The 6430-nt window shown below is 40.1% G+C and overlaps 1 long non-coding RNA gene across 1 annotated transcript; it reads left to right on the top strand.

Moving 5' to 3' along the window:
• The first annotated feature begins 866 nt into the window (after positions 1 to 866).
• On the top strand, positions 867 to 5551 carry LOC115032155. Its single transcript, XR_003837807.1, has 4 exons — positions 867 to 954; positions 2094 to 2225; positions 3731 to 3875; positions 5458 to 5551. It is a non-coding gene; the product is annotated as an uncharacterized LOC115032155 (long non-coding RNA).
• The last annotated feature ends 879 nt before the right edge of the window (positions 5552 to 6430 follow it).

Here is a 6430-nt window from a genome sequence, read left to right as displayed (position 1 = left end):
AGCAGCAGATGTGTTGTGGGATGAGGAAGATGGGCCACTCAGCCCAGATAATAGCTGTGTGAAAACCTGCTTGCTTTATTCAAAGGACTAATATCAGACTATTTGAGTGGATCAAGTTTGCCAGTGGGCTCAATTCTGTGCTTCCTGCTGTTTTCTTTAAAGTATACCAGAATTACAAATGGTTTTGCTTTCAGTTTTAATTTTCTGTTCCATTTCCTTTGAGGTCGACCAGTTCTCTCTTTGTGATTTAAAACTGCATGTCTGGAAGTATGAAAAACTCATATTCCAGAAGAGCTGTGGAATGACTGGTTGGAGCATGGAATTCTGCACATGCTATGCTGCAGTGGTGCAAAACCCTTTCCTGTTTGGCCTTTTCAGCTAACAGTACGAATTCTGAAGAACTAGTCTGAGCCTCAGTGGGCAAATAAATGTAACTCTACTCTGGCTGAGTAACCCTTTTGAAGCAGATAATCTTAGAATGAAAGATATATTTTGAATGGCATAGATTTGACAGCCACTATAGCAATAGGAGGTGACTCTTCTCCATGCTCTTATGACACATTGAATATATTCTCCTAATGCTAGTACCACTCCTGTTTTTTCTGGAGTGTCTTAGTGGCTTCTGTCCACAAAAAGCTCAGCAGATGTGTGAATAAATATGCATGAATTGCAGTTTTCTCATGTTTATGGTTCCAAAAATCAAATGCACATAGCTTTTTAAACAAAGGTTTGCGACTATAGTCTGCTGTAAAAATAAGGTAGACATTTATCAGCTTACATCTCCTAAATACACAAGGTCAGGATTTGGCTTATTCTCATCTCCACCCTCACCCCACCCCCAACCCCTTTTTTTCTCTGCTAGAGAACTTCATAACCATCTACTTCGGAGGGCCCGTGACTACCATGAGTCTGCCCTTCTCCTCTGGAAATGCTAGCGTGAGCTCCATGCCAAAGGTAGAAAAACATGCAATCTACGAAATATAATGCTTTCCCTTTGGGTTGTGTTGCATTTCTGTGGTTGTTTGTCACATAAGTGGGGCATGTTGGTCCCACCTCAGTAACAAGCACACATTATCATCTGTATGTCCAAACACACTGCATGTGGACTCAATGTCACTTTTCTAGCCACTGGGGTTTGGTGATGTCAGCTTGTACTCTCCACTGTTTGGGCAACTGAGGAAGGGCAATCACATGTTTAAGTTCTTCCCAAGTGACAGAGTGAGTTCAAGCCTGGCCCAGGCAGCTATTGTCTAAGCTTGGTTTTTTGTTTTTGTTTTTTTGCTGATGAGAAATCTGATGTTGTTATTCTGCAGGGTTTGCTCTTGAAGGCAAGTTGATATGTTCTTAGATGTTAATACTGCCTGTTTGCTTTGCATGTCTGACATTTTGACTATAATATGGTATGGATAGAATGATTTGTTTCTGCTCATGTTGACTATGGTTATAAAAGACTCTCGTGTCTAGATGCCTTTTTCATTCTGTGCATTTGGGGACTTGTCTGCTATCTTCCCAATGAATAAATTCTGTTTCTTTTAGTATTTTAAAACCTCAGTTAAATTGTTGAATTTGTCTTTCATGTTGGTGACCTTTTTATCCATGTGGTTGATTTTCTCGTTGATTTTGTTGACTCTTTCTGGGATATAGCAGGCTTTCCTCTCCATGTCTTCTATTGATTTCCTCTGATTGTTTATGTTCTCTGAGGATGGAGATAATTTTTACCAGCAAATTGAAGTCTTCATCCTGTATGTTATCATTTCATTATCTTCAGTTTGAATTGAGGAATTATGACCCCATGGTGGAATAATGCTGCCTTTCCAGGTGTCTTGGGTTTCTATGCTGAAATGTTTACATCTCATTGGGTATTTATCTGATTTTATTTGAGGATCTTAACTATCAACCTACTCTTGGGAGTTCAGTCTTCAGTGCCACCCAGAGAGGGAACAACAAATTGCTGCAACAGCAATAGCATCCAATGTTGCAAGGCATAGAAATCCACTTAAAACTGATAAATACCCATGAATTTTCACTAACGATAATAAATCTAAGGTAGAAAAACTACTATAAAATGTGATATGAATTTTATAATTATTTAGGGCAAGTGTGGAGAGAGTCAATGAATGAAATAAAGGAAGGAGGCAAAGAAGGAGAAGTCATGGGGAAAAAGCTAAATAAATGAAAGGAAAATGAGACAAGTGAAGAAGATGCTGTCTGCTCAGCATTATATGGTGAGATGGAGCCTGTGCAATGGCAAAACCATAAACTAAAAGGAATGTTGAGAAAAAGGTAGTCCACGTGGATTTTGTTCACAGATGATGTGATTGTATAGATGAAAGTTCCTATAGACTTCTTATAGCTTACAGGATCAGTGAGAACTTAGCAAGGTCATAGAACAAAAGGTCAGGGTATAAAATGCATTGTCTCTTTAGTGTTTTATCAATGAGAATTGGATCAAAATGTTAAAAACTGTTTGGAATAGCATCCCCAAACATGGACAATTTAGAAAATATATCAAATCTGCTTAAGAGTTGCAGGGTGAACATTATAAAGCATTTCTGAAAGACATGAAAGAAGTCCTAACTAAATTGAGAGCAAAATCAAGTTTATGAGATAGAAGGGTCAATGTTCTGTAGATATCAGTTTTCCTCAAATTGACCTCTGGGTTCAGTGCATCCTTGTAGGCAGTTTGCTTTCTCTTTAGGCAGGAGATAACTGCCCTGGAGATGCCCAGCCTTCCATCCTATGAGCTGGGATGTAAGCTTTGAGCTCCTGGTCCAGAGTTTAAGTTACATGCACAATATGGCATTTCCACTTATTCTCTCCCATTCAATTTGGTATTTGGAAGCATTTTTATCTAGTTGGAATATTGTCATTGATACAAAAGGTGATGATCTTTTAAACTCAAATATTGTAAGATTTTTCTGGCTTCAGTAGAAACCACTGAAGACCCCCCAAAAGATGAGTGACCTGGTAGCAAGTGTCCATGTGAGCTGTTTCAGGTCATTTGGAGCTATGACCAAACTTTCATTTATTCTTCCTTTTTATAAAATGTATCCAAAAAAAAGGTGGATCATGGTCGCATCTGTGGTAACCCAGTGCTTCAGTTATAGCTCTTAGCAAGGGAGTTTATAATATTGGTTTTGTTCTCTGAGCTCTCACTTTCCAGATGGTTGCCCATGGCCCAGAGGAATCCCTGGGATACCTATTAGAAGTACAGAACTCAAATTTTATTTACCTCATCTGTATTTTAGGAAGATTCATGCAGGATTCTTACAGGTTTTTAAATCTTGGTTTTTCATATAATGTCCCCTGCTAGTCTGGCCTGGCAGACCCTGTTCTAGGAAGGAAATATTAGAAACAATGACAATGTCATGTGCTCACCTGAACGGCTTTCTTCTGGATCAGCACACATCAAATTATCAATAATTTTGACTCTACTTTCCCTTGACAAGATTGAGAAACAAAAAGGTTATTCTCACTGAACATATTCTAGAAGTTTTAGGAGCTTTGCATTTTGGAGATAATATCAAATACCAAATACAAGCTTACACACTTAAATATAAACTATATATGACTTGAGGAAGGCAGCACATAAAATTGAGATATAGAGAAGGAAAGTGATGTGAAGATATGCCTTTTGATTTAGTTAGGACCATTTAAGACTTTTCTCAAACTAGATTCGCTTATGCCCCTTCCCCTTATTCATGCCTTTGTTTCTTTATCCCTTTATTAGATGCCTACCATGTATAAGATGCTATTTCAGATATGACCTTGGAAGTGGAGATGGACATGGTCTTAGCTTTTGGGAAGGTTTACAGTCTAGAAGGATGGGCCTCAAAGCATGATGAACTATGATAGAGCCATGTCAGGCCCCAGAGGTAAGAAACTTTACTTTGTTAAGACCATGTTCATCAGGGGCTCAACTGAGCAAATGAGTCTTGGATTAAACATGGAAAGATGCATTGTGAAGGAGATGACAATTAAAAAAAAACTCATGTGTTGATAACATCCATTTATACAAAATAATGTGTGAGTGTGTGAGTATCTGTGTTGAGCTTTACAGACATAGAGAGAGGCATGAAAGAACAGCCACCAGAATGTTCGTGGTGCTACCTCAGGGTGGCTGAGATGCCAAGCATGGGGGATGAGTAGGTCTTTAAGGAAAACATGTGCACTACAAGAGACAAATCTACAAATCTCTCTCCATTCCTTAATGAATAATATATACCTTTGTAAATAAACCATTTCAAGAGTGTGACTTATTTCCTGATTCTCATGTCAACCTTATAAGTTTGGGAGTATATATATATGTACATGTATATATACATATATATATACATATATATATTCCCAAACACACACATATGTGTTTGTGTATATATACATATATATGCACACACACACACACACACATATATATATATATATATATATATATATATACCCAAACATACATACATACATACATACATACATGTATATGTGAATGTATATGTGTATCTGCATTGGGAGCTGACTTTAACAATACCCTGTGGCAAATCAGCATATGGTATAAAATAATGTTTCTTTTTTTCCTGTAAGAATTTAACCTACAGTGCAGCACCCAGCAAAGCACAGTGGTTTATCATTATCCATGTTTTACAGTTGAAAGTCAGGATGTGAGGTTAAGTGGCTGGCATAAAAGATACAGAGTAAGTATGCAGAGACCTGGAGACTCAATATGCGTTCCCTCATGTTCCATTCCACCCGAGCTGATTTATTACCCTTAGGTCAGTCACCAACATCATCCAGTTCCCAGGCACAGGATGGGATTTGTCCAGGAGTAGTCGATTCAGTAAATCATTCCCCTTCACTTTTTTTTATATTTTATTTTATTTTATGTTCATTGGTGCGAGGGTGACAGATCCTCTGCAACTGAAGTTACAGACAGGTGTGAGCTGCCATGTGGGTGCTGGGCATCGAATCCTCGTCTTCTGGAAGAGTAGTCAGTGCTCTTAACCACCCGGCTACCTCTCCCGCCTCATCCCCTTCATTCATTTCTTCTCTGTGAATGTCACCATTTCCTGCAGACCTTTGGAATATGAACTGAGTTTTATTCTTCAGTCTCTAAATTGCTTTTCCCTTTCTCATTGGTTTCATAAGCTTGGTGAAGACTAGGAAAGTTTTACAGCGCCATATCCTCGGTAGTGCCATGCACCGTATCCTGCAAATACGGACAGCCTCACAAGAGGCGGCTGAGTGAGCAAATGGGTGGAAGAATGAATGAGTGGATGAGAAACTCGGCGTTATGTTTAACAGCATTGGACAGACAAAAATGAAAGCAGAAAATCAGCATTAAAGCCATAGATCTGAGACAGAACTCTGTTGCTTAGCTTAAAAGCAAGATCTTGAGATACAGATTTCCAGCAAACAGTACTGCAGAGCCCAATTTAGACCTCTTGTCTGGGTTTCTCTTTATAGATGGCACCTGGCAGACTCCACATTCGGAACTCCCATTTCTGCACCGAAGCAAAGCAGCCGGGGGAACAGACAGTGACTGTGAATGTGAGATCAGTATTGCGATCAGGCCCCAGCGCTCCGCTTCACCTCGTAGTCAGTCGATCGGTTCATGTTGGAACCAGCCCTTTGTGGGCAGCTGCTTTCCAGCTTCAGTTCTGCAAACTAGTGTTTTATTAAAGCGGCTGCCACCCGGTTAACATTTCTTGTCAATATTCTCGGCCATTAGCCAAAGTAGTTTGTGATGTGAGATGTATTTGGTGGCTCGTAGGATCTCATTGCCAGGTTTCGTATGACTCTGTTTTACTTCCTCCTTTGTTGGTTGACAACCGCCCCCCCCCCAACCTCTCCCCCATCCCACTGCAGTACCATCTCCACCTCTCTCTCTCTCTCCTCCCAGCTTTCTGTTTTCCACTTTTGCCTCCCATGTACAGCCTTCTCAGCCTTCTCTCGTCCAGCCTCCTCTGATAGGCTTGTTTGTGGTTTTCTGACCTACGCTCACTGCCGCATACAAATTAGAAGCTAGGACCCATACGTGAGAGGGGCTGGGCAGCATTTGTCTTTCTGAGCCTGCTTACCTAATTCAGAATGATTATTTCCTGATTCCTCCATTTTTCTTGCAAATTTCATATACTTTTTACAGCCAAATAATATTGTGCCCTGTGCCACAATCTCCTTATCAATTCCTTTGCTGGGGGATGTGCGGGCTGGTTCTGTGGAGAGGAGAAGGAGAAGCAGCCATGAGATAGCTGAGCAATAAAAACGTGGCCACGTGGGCTGCTCAATTGCAGCTAAAAGCAGCCCAGATGCAACATAGTAAGTAAGAATTCAAGGTTATCGTGAGGAGAGTAGATTCTAAAAGCATGGAGGGCAGACAGCTGCCCAGCTATTGTGCTACTCAAAGCGTATTGTAAAAATAAAGGCTGTGAGTGTGTCT

This window comes from Mus caroli, chromosome 10, assembly GCF_900094665.2.
Source record: "Mus caroli chromosome 10, CAROLI_EIJ_v1.1, whole genome shotgun sequence".
Classification (NCBI taxonomy): Eukaryota; Metazoa; Chordata; class Mammalia; order Rodentia; family Muridae; genus Mus; species Mus caroli.
Note: the sequence above shows the minus strand (reverse complement) of the source record. Positions and strands in the feature narration are given on the sequence as shown.